The sequence below is a fragment of the Pomacea canaliculata genome, linkage group LG1, assembly GCF_003073045.1.
Source record: "Pomacea canaliculata isolate SZHN2017 linkage group LG1, ASM307304v1, whole genome shotgun sequence".
In the NCBI taxonomy this organism is placed as follows: Eukaryota; Metazoa; Mollusca; class Gastropoda; order Architaenioglossa; family Ampullariidae; genus Pomacea; species Pomacea canaliculata.
This window is the reverse complement of record NC_037590.1, coordinates 32,728,368-32,745,126: the sequence shown is the minus strand read 5'-3', so window position 1 is coordinate 32,745,126 and position 16,759 is coordinate 32,728,368.

The following is a 16,759-nucleotide window of genomic DNA, read 5'->3' as shown; positions in this document are numbered from 1 at the left end:
CTTTGTGTCAACATTCTACTGACTGACCTTTACTTTGCATTTATCTGCTTCAGAAGACTTTTTCTTTGTTGAGGGACAATATATGTTCTGGCTGTTCTGTTTCCTGCTGGCTTCCCTGCACTAGGGGCCCAGTAGTGTGGTGTCGCTTGTCACCACTACAGTGAGAGGCTCAGGGTTCGGATCTCGTCTAGGGACACTCTCTGAATGTGACACTCGGACGTTTGTCGGACGAACATCCAAAATTACCTGGACACTTCTCTTTCTCGCAAAGGATTCGAAGGACCAGACAGATTCTATCACTGTACACCAATGTGTCGTCACAAGACTTGCAGTAGATGCCAGCAGTTGCAGTTTCCTGTTCTCTCGTGCGAGGTCCGAACATTTCCTGTGGGCGAGGTGAACCAATGGCAAGTACCCGGATCACTGTCGCTTCCTCTCCAAAGACCGCTGCATCTCTCACTAGCCTCTCACGGGATACTGGAGGGGGACAAGAGGATGGCATTTGATAGTTAGCGGGGGATATTCTGTAATGTGATTCGAGTTCGGAAAGTTCGGTCTGATGCGATCATATCGCGCAGCTTAATGAGAATGCAGGATGGAAGGAAAGAGATGAAGACGCTCCCACCCCTGTATTCTTGGTGTGTCCTCGATATCGCGCTGGATCCCCCGAGTTATTATGGTAGACCAGCACCATCCCTTTATGAACTGTTCTTTGTTTAAAGTTGCCGTTAAATTTATGTTTTTATAAATAATAACAGATTAATATTTAAAGCAAAGACCATAAACAGCAGACCTTTTCCTTGTAAGCGTGATAGTTTTTTTTCTTTCTTCTTTTTTTCTGTCCGTTATTTTCTTTCTTTCCTCCTTCTTTTTCTCCTTTTCTTTCTGTCTGCATGTGCTTATCGGGATTGCGTGTTATGCTCACATCCGGTTCGGCCTGCATGCACCCCGTAACTAATGGAGAATGGAACAACATTATCTACGGCAGGAAAATTCCTGTGGTTTGAGATGATTACGGTAATCAAAGATCGCAGGATGTCCTTAAGGTCGCCAAGGCACTGAAGAAGGTCATTATCAAAATGCGCGGCGATTACCGTTGAAGAAGTTCTGACAAGCGCGCTCACAAGTCGACATAAATGTCAAGGACTTGATGCACGTCCAAAGGTCAGCAGCCATGATGAACGCTCGGGCAGTGAGGCATGTCTTGTGTTGCAGCTTTCTTATCTCGGCAAAAGTACACAAAGAAGCTCCATCCGACACATCTGGAGACTTTGAACTCTGGAACTCGTATTGAATTCGATTGAATTCTCTTTTTCATCATCCCTCTCTCAATCCCCGTTCTGACAAAGAACAATGTTTCGTGCATCTTTCCAACAAACTGTTTGTATTACAATGAGTCCTTCTCGTGTCACGTGGTGAAGTGGACGAATTTGTATTGACCCCATTCTTGTAATGCCTTTAGATGGCGACCTAATCCCCAAGTAAAAAGGTCTCCTGCTGACTTTCCCTGACAAAAAGACATGGCCGCTCCTGTAAAGTGCAGGAAGAATTAAGTTGACAGAATTGCGCGAGGCTGTACAAAACGCTGTAGGGACCAGAAAGCAAATTTCCGAAACAAAAATAATCTGCTCTTTACTCCTGTCCATTTTTTACAATACGGAGGGTGCCCCGCTGTGCATCTTTCAAATAACAGTAGATTCTTCATGCAGACAGCTTTCAAGCCTGGGTTAGACACCAGGCACCTTGTGAGCATCTCTAGCAGCTAGCTCCATCACTAGTGTCTGTGAGATGAGTAGCACCTAGCAGAGATGTGTGAGAGTCGAAGGTTGTTGAAAAGAATTAGCTACTAAGCTAAGGGTCAACGCTCGGTCTTGCATGTTCATCTAGTAAATAATAAGACACTTACCAGAGAAATTCAAGAACTAGTCAATAGAGAACCATGTAAACGAGAGCTTAGACCAAGTGAATTCTTGTCTAATCATCTCTTCTCTGCTGCTAAAACTGAGGAGGGTGGGTTCCTGTGTTTAATTGCCAAAAATCTTACTTCCCTGTATGAGAGAGAGAGATTTTTGTTTTTGTCAGGAGCTAGACATCAGTTCGCACACCTTTCAGGAGATAGAGGATAACGTTGTTGACATAACCGTCGTCGACAAATTGCTTGATGCTTGATACGCGAAGTGTCACACAAACGAGCCAAAGAAACAGTCTGGCATCCACCCGCCTGCACGCGCACAGATGTATGTTGTCTTTCGCGGGCAACATCTGAACGAGGTACAGCCAGCGAGGGCCGTGTTTGAAAGAAATATTCAGTAAGGAGAGCAGGGAAAACTGTTTGTTGATGTGCCTGATGGCAGGGCAACAAATGCTCTTATTTCTTGCTTGACTGATGCACCCTTTCCACGTCCCTCCCGCCCGTCTCCTCCACTCCGTTCTCCTGCGTGGATGTTAAGGCAGTGCTGGTAGTCTGCTAATGTTTCAAGAGAGGGTTGATTTATTCTGTAATTGACAGGAAAAAACCTCCATGCTAAGAGAATGGAAAAGAGAACCCAAAAGAGGAAGAAGGAGAAAGAAGAAATTTATAAGAAAGAGTGTTGGGTGATGGAGTAGGGGAAGAGTGACAGAAAACATGACCTTTGACATCGCTGTTTAGTCCTGAATTTCCGACCAACAGAAAATTCTAAGGGAAAAAAATAGTTCCGAACGTGATGATGATGTTGACAATGTTGTTGTCCAAGAAAGAAGGCAGTAATGTATTCTGTGAAACTACATCTGGTTATTGTTACTTACAGTTACTTATACAGCATTGTTTGCCTACAAATTGTTCTTGTTTTCAGGCCGGACGTCCTCGTGGTTTCGCGAATTTTATTTGCTGCTCTCTCCCGTAACATTTGTTTAGCTACACATTTCTTTAACACAAAAGTATTTAAAGATGTATTATGTATGCATGCATGCAATCTAAGTGAGAAAACCGGATTCAAAATGGTCGCTGTTGACATTTCTGTAGCACACAGCTACAAGGCGCTGGTGAGCTGGCAAGCTACGTGTTAACCCATACAAACTCCAATCTTGCTCTTGAGGAAGAATAAAGGATGTCTTGTTACAGATTTCTGTTAAGGCTGCTGACAGACAATTGTTCTGTGTAAGGGAAGTAGAGGGATCCACCCTTGTGTGGCTGCAAACCATGAGACTTGTGTGCGAGTGTTTGCCGCGAGGAGCAGCATCTCCTGTAGGATGTAGCACCTGGCGACTAGTGTCTCCTGTAGGATGTAGCACCTGGCGAGCAGTGTCTCCTGTAAGACATGGCACCTGTGGCCCTAAAAGCTGAAACAGAGAAAAGACTAGTAGCTCTGAGTGCCAGTAACATCTTGTTTTGAGCCAGACCTGCGCATTGTTGTGATTTGTGCAAACATGCTTTTGCTCGTTTCTAAAACAATTCCTCCCAAATCCCCACGGACCTGTCTCACATGGGGTAGACTGGGGGAAAGAAGGGTAGGGCAGTATTACCTCCGTCTTTCACTAATATATGTACAAGTTTATTCTGAGCTTATTCGTCGCGTTCAGCATGCTCAGGTTTAATCCCAAATTGAAGCAAAATACGAAAAGCTTTATGTTCATTCTAATTGCATCATAATCTGATTGTTATTAGGAAGTGAATTATTTTTATGTTAGTAATTGTATTTGATTATTTCTTAAATGTCTTGTAGAAATGCGTAACTGGTTCTGGTTTGTTTCTGGTTAAATCGCTACTGTGATGGTTTTAGGAAAATGTTGATGGATATCTAGACCATGGGAATTTATGATAGTGTCAACAATAATACTGCGTTTGAAATGGCAGCTGGTGAGATTTTTTTCTGGTGTTTTGTAGGGTGTTAAAACCTATGGCTTGAACCAGGAATAAGGACTGCTAAAAGCATTCTTTCCTCTCTTCATGCAGAAACATATCTCTTACGTTTTGTGTTTCGTTTGTTTAAAGACTTTATTTGCGGCCTCTACTTTCCTCGCACACGCGAATGAGAAGAAAAATAGAAGACTTGATTATTTCTGGGGCTAGTTTCACAGCATTCTTGTAAAACTTAAAAGTTCCAAAGATGTAAAGTTAGAAAGTTTTCAAAAATCGCTCCTATACCATATTAGATGCATTGCACATGCACAATCGAAAAATGAGAACGAAACTCTTGCTCCTAGAGTTTTAATCTTATTTAAAATAATTTTATATTTAGATGTTCTGAACTTACTACCTAAAAAATATTTAAGCCCTAAAAGTGTTTAAACTAAGAAATGTGTCGTGCAACTGGCGCCTGGTTATGTTGGTTTTATCACCGGAAGGGTGAATACCAGATGGCCTTCTCTCCTCTCTCCTCTCCCTTCTCTCCCTTCTCTCTCTCTCACTCACACACAAGCTGTTGCTTAAATAAGTAATCCGGAACTGGGTAGCAAGGACGTTTTGCACACAAGAAAATTCTCAACACCGCCGCTTTCTCTCGGTTTGTCACACACAAGAGCCACTTCTGCGCGGCGTAAAAGCTTTTCACAAAACGTCTGTGCTGGGTACACCTTGTGGCCCCCGCGCCTAAAGACGGGAGTTCATTAATGTGCAGGTGAAAAGGGCTGGCATGCCTGGGCGGAGCAGATTTGTTGACTTGGAACAACTGTGGCGCGAGCGACTTGCTAATTGTACCGCCTGCTAGCCCCTGCGACAACCACTCCACCTCGCCACTCGTCCCCTTCTCAGGCACAGCCACCCGACTCTTGTCCCCCTCCACCCGCGGGTTTCTTTTTATTTGTCGGGCCGGTCCCATGGTCTTCAACACCTATGGGCGCCACCGCAAGCAAACTCTTATCTATTTTAGGAGCGAGTGCAGTTTCTTGTTGGCTGGTTGGCTGCTGATAACGTGCGATGCAGTGGGGATGGGATGATGGCGGATGCGGAGAGCTCTTGTCTGTCTTCAGCGGCGAGGATCTGCGGACGTAAGACTGGTTGGAACTTTTCAATGATCCCGGAAGAGGAAAGCGAGATTATCAAGCATCCTTTTTCCAAACGATTTCTTTGCATCCAGCTGGCGGCAAAATCGTTCCTTTCATCCCCCCAATGCAACAGCTTGTATACGTCCTATTTCTATTTTACCCTCCATACACCCCCAACAAACACCAACTTTTCCGTTACAGGTTTTCCATCCTCTTGTGACAAATTTGTTCCAACCTTTCTCCAGGTCCTCCGGATTTGAGAACATCCTATTTCATTAAATGTAGAGTACACCCACTAGTTGGGGAGGGATTCAGAAAGAAGCTAATGGCCGCGAGGATCCAGCAAAGTACGTGTCCGTTTGAATGAGAGTGCATTTGAGACTGGCTTCGGAACGATGATGACCCAGTAAGTGAATATCTCAAAACTTTTTTCCTTTTTTTCAAAGTGGGGAAGTTGTGACTAGGTCTCCACTGGCATGAAGAAAGAGTAAAGTAAAGATATAGTGTGATATTCTCTGTTACTGCAGAAATATTATGTCCACCTACAAAAGCCAGAAGGATGTGCGGTGCCGGGATAGTTTTTTTGAGGGATACATCCACAAAATCCACCTTCCCTGCCTGCAGTTGCACTTGTTCTTGCCAAGTGCCTACCCTAGGGATATCCCCTACCTACTCTCGAAGTACAGCCTTATCGTTACTCCTGACATTTCCTCGTCAACACCGTGTCTCTCACGGGAGGTAGTTCACTTCGCCATCCCAAGAACTTCCAAACACATTAACTGTCCTTAGAACACTAGTCCTTTAGAAGATAAGAATCAGGCGCTAATTTTGCTTCGTCTTTTGACGAAGTAAGGTCTACTCGGTTAAAAGGGTAGAGGAGGGGGGACGAAAGCTTTTTCCCCTACTCTCCCTCATCAGCCAGCATTTTTCCCTGCGACTGGCACGACTTCTCTCGTCTAACACCTCCCCACCCCACTCACCACCATCACCACCACCACTACCACTAACACTGTTTTTCTTCCCTCCCACCGCGTATCTTACCCACTCGTTCTTTCTGCCCGTTTCGTGGAAAGTGTGTACCCAGAACCATTTGTTTACGAAGTCAGCCATTTTGTCGGCACGTCGTAACTCGACCCTGCATGTGGCAAAAGAGAGGCGCAACTGGATGTTGTCCTCCTACCTTCCGAGAGGAAATGGGCCCGATGGGCGGACAAGACCTGCAAATAGGAGTTTATTTTTCCTGTAAAATCACGTGGCACTGGAAAACACGGCGCGCCACCGCCAGCCCCGGCCAGGCTCTGTTTTCATGCGCCGGCTCTGGCCCACAACAGCCCACGGTTTGTGGGTGCAAGAAATTGCCTTTAGACACTCGACACCGGTGATCGTTTCCTTCCAGAGCCGCATGCTTTTCCTGCCACTTCTTCCTCTTTCTTTTTCTCTTTCGTTCTTTCTCTTATCTTGCTTACCTGAATTACATTAGTTTGTTGATTGTCTTATGAAAAGTAAAGAACTATTTAGGAAATCTGGTTCCAGTTGCAGAACACATGTTTAATTGTAAACACTTTTAGGCCTTAAATCTATAGATAATCAGTTGTGGGAGATTTTCTTTTTAGAAACACGACGCTCGGCAAAATTTTAGAACTTTTTGTGCTAAAATTGTTTAAAATAAAATAATGTTGTTTAAGCTAGACTCGTTTCTATAACTACATTTTTCGTATGCATTGTAATTTTGTATGCAGATAATGTTCATGGATTCTTTGCATAATCATCATCATGATAAAAGGCCAGAAAAGAGCATTACAAAACGAAAATTTAAACAAGGAATATCTGAAACAGCTTATGAAAATAAAGAACCGAGAGACAAGGAGTCAGATACAACAAGATCGACCAATAGACAGACGCAGCTTAACGCCACGTGACGACAGGACAATAAGACGAAGATGCCTCGAGGCACTGCTAGCCTTTGATGATATAACACTTCCACAAAAAAAAAAAAAATGTCAAAGGTCAGACGAATTAGATAAGCTGTTTGGGCTTGTCTGCCAGGCGCCATGGACAGATTTTTACTTGGCATGCTGTAAGTGTTGACTACAGCCAACATGATTTGAGAGAAGGACAGGGTGGAGAGAAAGATCTGGTAGCATCTGTCGACACGGGATGACAGCCGGAAGTAAGTGTGCGCAGGCGCAGCTGGATGCTGGCAGCACAACATGTGCTGTTCACCTGTTGGTGAGTGCGCTGCGGGCGACCGGAGGTCTTTTTTCTCAGAGTACAAGAATTTTTCTAGGTACTATTTTTTCAGGCACCGTGCATTTGTGGGTAATTTTTATGCCATTCTTAATGCAGATCTCAGCAATGGAGGTTTTTAAGAAAAAAAATCGGTGATCACAGGAAAAAGGAGCGAGCAATTTGAGCTTATCATTGTTAACTGTTTTGGAAATAGGCTCTTCGGTTCTAAAAACAAAACATCGTGGGTCTTCAAAAGACTGAAGAAAGAAACCAAAAAAGAACAAGAACATAAATAAAAAGAACAAGAACATAAATAAAAAGAACAAGAACATAAATAAAAAGAACAAGAACATAAATAAAAAGAACAAGAACCAAAAACCTTACAAAACAAGAACAAAAATAACCATATAGAAAAAGAACAAGAAAAAAAACCAAAGAACAAAAAGAAGAAGAACAAGAAGTGATGCAAAATAAAGTTATCACGACTTTCCGAGCTCATTCGAGAAACTTTCTTACTCCTGTTAGACAATCATGGAGTACAGATAGGATGCCGCAGAGTCCTCCAGTCAAACCGTTCTTAGAGAATTCAAGGGGCAACGGTCTTTGGACAGGTAGACTACACAGCAGCACCAACAGTAGTACTACCTACACCAAAGCTGTTGTTCTTTTCCCCGAAAACAAAACGCTCTTCATTGCTTACACTGCCTAACCCAAACTAAAAATTAAAGGAACAAAATGTTATCATTTCAAGCATGTAATTAAATATTTTCACACTTAATAAATATCTGCACTTGAGCACGAACATTAACACTTCTAACTGCTATAAAGGTAAGTTGTTCCACATGAAGTCCTCTCTCTCTCCTGAAGTACTTCAACAGAATCTTTTTTGAATTTTTTTCTTCAACATTTTCATTTCGTTTTCTTTCTTCATGATGTTCTTTCTCTTCTGCAACCAAATCTTTCTTCCTCCTTCCCTTCTGCCCCTTTTGCCTTCCACTTTGAAGACGCCGTCTTAGCCTGGAGTCGACATGATTATGAAGTTTAATTTTCGACAGCCTCGGCCATATGGAGGGGGATCAATAGTATTAGACAGAAGCCGCTGATTCGGAAGGAGAACGAAGGACCTGCTGCGAGCGGAGCCCGGCTGCAGAAGGTAGGAGCCGCCAGGAGCCGCCAGCGCTGCGTATAAGCAGCTAATAAGACACATTCTTTGGCCCTCGCAAAACATACGCGCCTTAAATTACTGTCATGGGCCAGCGCAACCAGGCGGACAAAATTTCGCTTCCAAGCTCGGCGCTCTGTGAAATGCAAGGTGAAGAGAAAAAGAGGGAGAGAAAATTGGAGAGAGTAGGTGCAAAAGAAAAGGAAAAAGGGCCATCACTCTCATTCCCTTAATATTATCGGCTTTTTTTGGCCTCCTTACCTCCCCTTCCATTCTATCTCCCCCTTCTCACCCCCTACCCTCCCAACCACCCGGCTCCGATGCCCTGGGCTCAGTCGCGTTGCTTGCGCGACTAAATTTTTTTAATCTCCATGGAAGGGTGGAGGGGTACAGGGACTCCGGGTGGGGTGGGGTGGGGATGGCACCGCGTGCTCTTTGCTGCTGGAGAGATCACGCATTGGTGAACATTTTCTCACCGAAGTGTCCTTCAATTACCTGATGAGCCATTTTTGGTAAGATGGCGAGAAAGGGTTTCCGCGCTGATTAGGTGCACCACTAGATGGCGCTACAAAATGCCAGCTTCGGCATAAATATTGGGATTTTTTAAGGCAGATGAATAAAGTATCAAAAATCTGACATCCTTTCTTCGTGAAATGGCCTCCAGGGGGGAAAGACATCGGAAAGAGGGCTTTTTAAAGAGCCAACAGAGCACAAACTTCTTTTTTAAAGTAAAGGTTAGGGGTTAATGCACGTCACTCTTCATTTGGGCGTTATTTCGGTTTCTCAGTGTCTAGCGAGGCTGTCCGCCATGAAGTCAGCCTCTTTATCAAGCCTAGGGTGGCACGGCGAATGATGGTGTCAAGCTCGCATGGTCACATCAGCAACACGGACAACTACGAAATTTTTGATTAAAAAAGTCTTACTACTACGGCGTCTGTTTAAGACATATCCAGTGGTCAAAGCTCAATTAACAAACTAATTAATCACAAGTGTCATCACGACCAGCCTTAATGCCAACACCGATAGTCAGTCACGACTGTCGTCCTCATAGTAACAGCCACGTGACCTCTCTGTTTCCTTTTGATGAGAGATAGTGCTCTTCGTAAGAGATGTTCTGGTAGTATCATTCTGCTTCTGTGGTTAGACCCGACCATCAGCTTTCCCGATCGTGTGTGTGATAGAGAGAGATGATATTGCATGTGCTGCATGTCGTTAATATGAGTTCTTCGTGTGTTTGCTTTAATTTGTGTATGGCTGTTTATGTTTTCTTCTAAGCTCCGTCGTCGCGTGTGCACACACACACCAACCAATAAATACATAAACAAATGACCCATGCACGCGTGTGGAAAAGTTTACAAATATCCAAACAAAAATCCTTACTTCTATGTAGATAGAACTAGTCATAATAATAAATGTCAATTCTAATCTTTCAAATTCGTACCAGGCAAAAAATAAAAGGCGCATAACTACTATTTCTAGGTGTCACAAAAGAAAGGACACACAAATTGTAGTTCGCATATTTTTTCTAATACTTCCTGACCTCAAGGGGCACACAACCGTACAGAACCATCCTAGGTGTTAAGACAACCAGACGAGTGTTTGTCGGCTCGATCCCTCAGAAACGGCAATCAAAAGGGAAATGGAAAGATTGGGGTCGAGTACTGCTCTTCCTGCAGTTGTATCAAGGACAATAACTCCTAAAAAAAAAGGGGGAAACCACTCCATCGTGACCTGCGCAGAGTCGACGGAACCGAAAGCTGACGGCCTTCGATGGGACGGAAGGGGCCTGCAGCCCAGAAGACAATGCCCATGACGAGAGCCCGTCTGTAAAAGAAGGACAGAAAGGACGAGTTCCTTCCAAGCAGGACAATGAACAACAACGACAGCAAGAACTACTACGACGACAGCAGCAACGATGACAGCGGACAATTGCATTCTCCGTCTGCAGCTTCCCTCGCCCAGTACAACTCTATGGACGCCGCAGCACTGCTCGTGTTGATGTTGGGGGGCTCCCAGGAAATGAATCGAACGAGATTCATTTACTCCAATCCCTCCAACAAATCACAACACAGAGCAATAATTAATGAGAAAATAGAAATCGCTCGCCTGGGTTTCGCCTCAAGAAGGACCTTGTCCAGCAAAAGGGGGCCTCGCGTCGCTCCTTGCCCTTTCTTTCCTCCCTTCAAAATAAAAAAGAGCGACAAAGGGAGACAACACCCTACTATTCATTCCCCCTTCCCCACACTCGACGCTTGGAGCAGACTAGCTCTAGGGTGGACAGTGTTCATCTTTTAAATCAAATCAGCTACGCCTGTTTCGCTATGTTAATTAACAGGCATTTAGACCTGGGTTCTAATGCATTTTCTGTGTAGCTCTGTGTCGGTGTTTTTTTCCCACACCTCCAATTTTTGCAGCTGTGGAACTTGGCCCCCACAATCCAATGCTGCTGTCAGTCTTTGTTACAGAATCTGGACCTGTCATGCCACAAAGTTCTATTATCCTAATCCTTAACGACCCTAAGTCTCTCTCAGATTGGAATCCAGATTGGACAGCTTTTTAATGAAGTTCACTTTTCTCTCCTTCCTTGAGTAGATTGCTCGCGAGGTTTGTTTTCTATCTCGATTATTCGTACGCAGAGCTATTCACATCATGAAGGAAAAATGAGTACCAGGAGTATTTATCAAACATACATACACAGAACTATTTTTATACATGTGACTATATGTCTTGAGGTGAGACCTACTATGTTGTATATTATGCATTTATTGTGTACATGGACCCCTTGCGCCGCTGACAAAACAATCTCCCAACAACAAGAAACAACGGCGACAGTTTTATGACATTCGTTCAACAAAATAAACAGGATGATCTTCCGTTACCTATATGTAGAAGCCAACAAAGTCAAAGTAATAGGACAGGAATGCAAAGTCTGGTTAGTTAGTTAATCCTCTTTGCTCCGACTGGAGTGTAAGGCGCCAACGAATCTTTTCCAGCCATCTCGGTTTCTGGGCAAGCCAGCTTTGTGCCAGGTCTTGTCCCCAGGGTTCATCTTCTTATCGACAGTTCATCACCACGTATACCTTGTGGCCTGTTCCTCTTTCTTCCTGCTGGTGGTGCCATCTGATGGCAGCGTGTGGAGGACACCTGGTCTTGTCCACCTGCTGACCCCTGACCTGCGCACTGTGAGAATTTTAAACCCGATCGAGCACAAACTCAGATCGTAACAGCGGCTCTCGATCTTCTTGTTGGTTGTCCCGGTTATTGAGGCATAGAGAACTGTAGGTACATTTAATATGTAAATTTCCAGTTTGATAGTGGTCTACAAGCTTGATGATCTCTTGAAGTCTGTAGAAATCTTGTTCTGCGAGACCAGTTCTGATGGAATCTCTTTTCATTGTCACTGTTAGCCGCAATGTAACTGCCAAGATACTGGTAAGGTTCAGTAAAACAAATATCCAGGCGTTTTTTTCTGTCTGTAACTTTGTTTTTAATTCAGAGACAGGCTTTATGACCGCTGCAGTCTTGCATCTGGTTGACTGATGGGTAAATCAAAGAAAAATGTCTTTTTTCTGCTTTATTTGTAACGATTTAAAAAAAAAACAGATTCAACATAACACAATATACGTATTCTTCGATTACAGGACAAAAAATATCTGTTAGTTTCGAAAGAAATGGAACGAAAGAAGAAGCTGAACGAGACAAGAACAACAGGTAACACGAAAACACGCTCCTAGCTGTGATGTCATCCCAGTTCCTCTCTATCCCATCCTCTACCCGGTTTACAGAAACCTCGACGAGAGTAGCTGGGTGGAAATGGTAAACCCGTGTTAGCTCCCTGAGGTTCTTGCTGAGTGCACTTTTTGAGGTTTGTACAGCTTGGACAAACAAGAAATTGTGCAATCTGCTGAGTTATTGTTTCGATCTGCAGGTGCACTTCACATCCACAAAAAAAAGTCTCTCTCTTTCACACACACAGAGAACATTTTATTTAATAAAGTAAAGAGGACAGCAGTAATAAACCGATAAAAGTTAATTTAGTTCACAGCCATAAACTATCAGCTGGGGAAGAAAAGAAAACTGTAATGAACCGCTTGTTTGTGAATTGTTCTCTCTTTCTCTCTCTGTTGTACTACATTCCCCTTGTGTGACCATCCCTGACAATTCATAAAGCTTTCTCCTTCCGGTCGTTCAACACCGGAAGTGTCCTGCTGGTGTCGTCCCCAGCAGATGCGCAAGTTTATGTGGCTCTCGTCTCGACGGGAAACAAAAGCCGAATCTGTCGTCGCCCAGCCCCTGGACGTGTGACGTACAATGGAGTTAAGACAGCCACTCCGAGGCGCGACCAAGACAGCAGACAGCCAGCACTAATGGTCAATCACACTAGTCGCCATCACACAAGTGGGTGTCCTTTCCTCCACGACAGCCCTAATTGCTTCCTCGGACCATTGTTCGTTTCCTTGGCAACGTGAAAAAAGGTTCAAAGGCCACATATGCTGCATATGGACTAGCAAAGAGCATAAGTGAAGCCCGAGACAACACCACCGTGACATCACCCGCAAATGGAGATGGTCTTGAACGAGGAACAGGACACAAAGATGAGAGACAAAAAGAGAAGGAAGAAGTAACGTTAGGATTGAGAAGAAGGACAGATTTCGCGGGGAGGGGAGGAGGCGAAGATCGGGAGGGTAAAAGTCTGGTACCGGATGTAACGAACGAGATTCGGAAACAAAAGCAGCGAATGCGTTGAAGATGTGCAAGCTGTCAAGACACCAGATACCGACAGGAAATCCGCCACTCACCAACTGCACCACCGGTCGGCCCTCCGCGAGCTGAAGAACCCTTGCGGGCAGGGATGCCCGGGCATCGCTTGTAATGGGCAGCTAACGCAATAACACGGTCCACGAGATGACGCCGCACCCAAGCCCCAGCCTCGCCCTCCTACCCCCGCCCTGTGGTGCCTGTCGTTACGGTCGACTTCACCGACAACCTTCCGACCTGCTCGTCCTCGTGCGTCCGGACATTTCCTGCTGGAAGCACTCGCTCGCACAGAAACAGCCTGCGTCTGCTGCTGCTGCGCATCTCGGTGTGCAAGCTTCTCAGATGGTGGCATTCGGTCGACGGAGGTTACTTTCGTTGAAAAAATGATCACGTGACTTGATGTTGCATGTCTGGTGCTTGACCTTTGTTTAAACTTTTTGCCAGCAGTCGTAGTTGGTTTTAACAGCTCGTGCTTTTGTATAGTTGGCACTGATGTAGGAAGATCTCTTATTTTACTGAAAGTTAAAGAATCGCTTGTACTGTATCAGTGACTGGATTTTGGAAATGTTTTGAACAAATTCTTGAGTGCGGTGTGGGAACGATGTTCGCACGATACTTTTGAAAAAAAATATATAAAGATCTCGGAACAAAGTTAATCCACTAGCCAGTATCTTTAGGTAATGACCATGAGCACAAACTCCATCTAAGTGCCTAATAGAACATTCAGCAACAGCACATCGTGTCTTGGTCTGTTTTTTTTTTTTTTTGGTTGGTTGGTTTTTTTTAACCGACTATTGCATCTTTCCTCTTCGAATTCAACTTGTACACACGGCTATATTTTTAGAAATACCGCCCTTTCATCACTCCTGTTTTCTTGACCAGTCCATGTGTAGTTAAGATAAAAACATTCATACATGTATGAAATGTCTTGTGCTTCTTCATCATAAAATACCAAGAAAGTGTGTTTTTGTGATACTTTACACTGTTTTCAGGGATTTTCGCTGAGCACTCGAGTTAGACTTTAATGTTTCTGGGAGTGACTAGGGTATCTGTCTTTAATATTAATAACAGACTTCTAGTTCTCACAAAACATCTCTAGACAAAGAACATTAAAAAAGTAATGAGAGGGCATGCCATAAACAGATTCTTGCGGGGATTTTTTCCCCTAAGGAATTTAGGGTTTCATTTTTTTTTCTCATATCTCCTCCTTTTCCTCCTTTTTCTTCCCTGTCCTTCTCTTTTTCTTTTTTACACTTCCTTCTGTTCTTCATCTTTTCTTTTTCTTCTTTCTCCTCCTCATCTATTTCTTCTTTTGCTTCTTATTTTTTTTTACTTCCTCCTACTCCATTTTTTCCTCCTCATCGTTCTCCTCCATCTAATCTTCTCCCCACTCTTTCTTCTTAGTAGTCTAATTTACAGCTGTGGCCGGATAATCGTCTTGTTATTAATGACTATCCCGATTACGACCTAAGTGCTGGCAGCATGGGGGTAGAAGAGTCGAATTCACGAGTGCGAGCCCCTAAAAGCGGAAGTAGACCATCAGCGCTCTGGCGTGACGTGGAATTGAAACATGGCGCCCGTCCGCTGGATGCTGGCAAAACTTGTTTAGCTGGTGACGTGCAGCGTGACTAGCTCGTTGTGGATGTGCACGACCTGCCAGTGTACGTCACCATTAGCCCCCGTGTGGACGAGGCACGCTCCCACCGCTAAGTGGGTAGAGGTTGAGGGTGTAGTTGCTGGAACAAAACCAACACCAGACTTCCAGCTGACAGGAGACACGGGTGTAGTTGAGGAGACAACTCGTTAGATTGTCTTCCTTGTCAATTACAAAACTTTCAGCTGACAATAGGTATGGGTGTAGTTGGGGGAACAAGCCAATAAATGGTCTTCCTTGTCCATCACAAGACTTCCAGTTGTTAGGCACTGGGTGTAGCTGCAGCTGTTGAAGAAGATGAACCCACAGATGGCGACGCCAAATAAAAACAAGTGTTCACACGAGAGAGAGAAAAAGATACCTAGACAGAGAGAAAGTGTATTTAGCGATTTGTTTGTATATATACATTTGTTTGTAGGGTATATGTCGTCTTAAACTTGTTTCCTTGCCCCTCCAACCTGCGATTATCTACAGTGCTAATCTCTGTCCACTTCAATGTTCATAATCATTTTGTTTATCATTCTTTATGACTTCTGCATTACATTTTTAATTATCAATAACACATGTCTTTCGCTACATTTTTCAAATCAGGAAAGGGAAATTCTGAAACATTGCGATGCACTAAAAAGATTGGATGAAGCTAAGAATGACCGAAAGTACATTCATTCACGCCTTTGATGAAGGAAAGCGAAAACTCTGTTTTCGTCATGGAACACTCAAGTGTCAAACAGAACTTTCAAAGCATTATTTATCCACCTTGTCACGTGACTGATTGTCCTGATGTCGCTGTGCTGGCATCTTCTACAGTTTCTCGGAGTTAGTTTTAACAATACGCATGCGCAGTTGACGTGTCATGGACGTGTGAATCGCCCTGGCAGGATGATTCATGAAATATGAACCTTTTCAACATTTCATTTCACATGAAAGCACGTGAACGCAGCTTTTTGGTGTAGGCATAAATTTGACAGCCAGTGATTAAACGCCCACCGTACCACGAACAAAATAAAAACCTTCAATAATAATAATAACCCTAGGGTATGGACAACAAAATTTATTAAAAGTTTAAACCTCTCTTTCCAGTGCAATTATAGTAATTTCTTTTTTAAAATGAAAAAGGCAGGCTAAAAGAGGGAAAGAAAGAAATAAATTCGTCATCAGGGTGAGTACCGGCAAATTCGAAATATCTCAAAGTCTAGGTCCTCCGCTATCAGGCCATTTGTCGACACATCAAGTGAAGACATGCGAGGCAAGGCGAAGCGCTGACACACACAGTGTATGAATATGTCAAAAAGCTTTTGCCAAAGCGTCATGTGAAGAGCAGACGTACTTCACACTGGGCGCGCAATTATCTTTTGTGTCAGCCACGTCTATTTGCCGCTCCGCGCAAAACGGGCGGGCGGGTCCGGCGAAAGCCCGCCATTGATTATGTGTCAAGCCGGCTAAATGGATAATCTAGGTCCAACTGCCACTTTTGTCAACCTTTTCATCAGAAACATCGTGTCTGCTTGCTCAAGGCACGTCACGGTAAGGTGCTTGGACCGGCTGCAGCCCACACATCGTCGTCAGGGACACCCCTGTCTGGAGGGGGGGCTGGCATTCACGTCGAGGCTGTAACCCACTGGTCGAGCCGACAACTTCTGTGAAGCGTTTTGTGGTGACCATGGGCCCGTTATGCCTGACGTCTATAGGACAAATCGCCGCCACGTGGGTTTTGAATTACAAAGTAGACTAATTTCAGATTAGTTATTGACAGGGGGATGGTAGTGGTCTCTTTGGATATGTTGTTGTTGTTGTTGTTGTTGTTGTTGTTGTTGTTGTTGTTGTTGTTGTTGTTGCTGCTGCTGCTGCTTTTTTTTTACTATTAGAGTCATGCATCGTGTTTTGTTTGATTGTTTACTTGTCAGCATGGACACTGAGATTTAGGCGACCTCATAAATCATTGTTTTATACTGCATTAAAATGCGACACTTCACGCCATAAAAAAAAAGAAT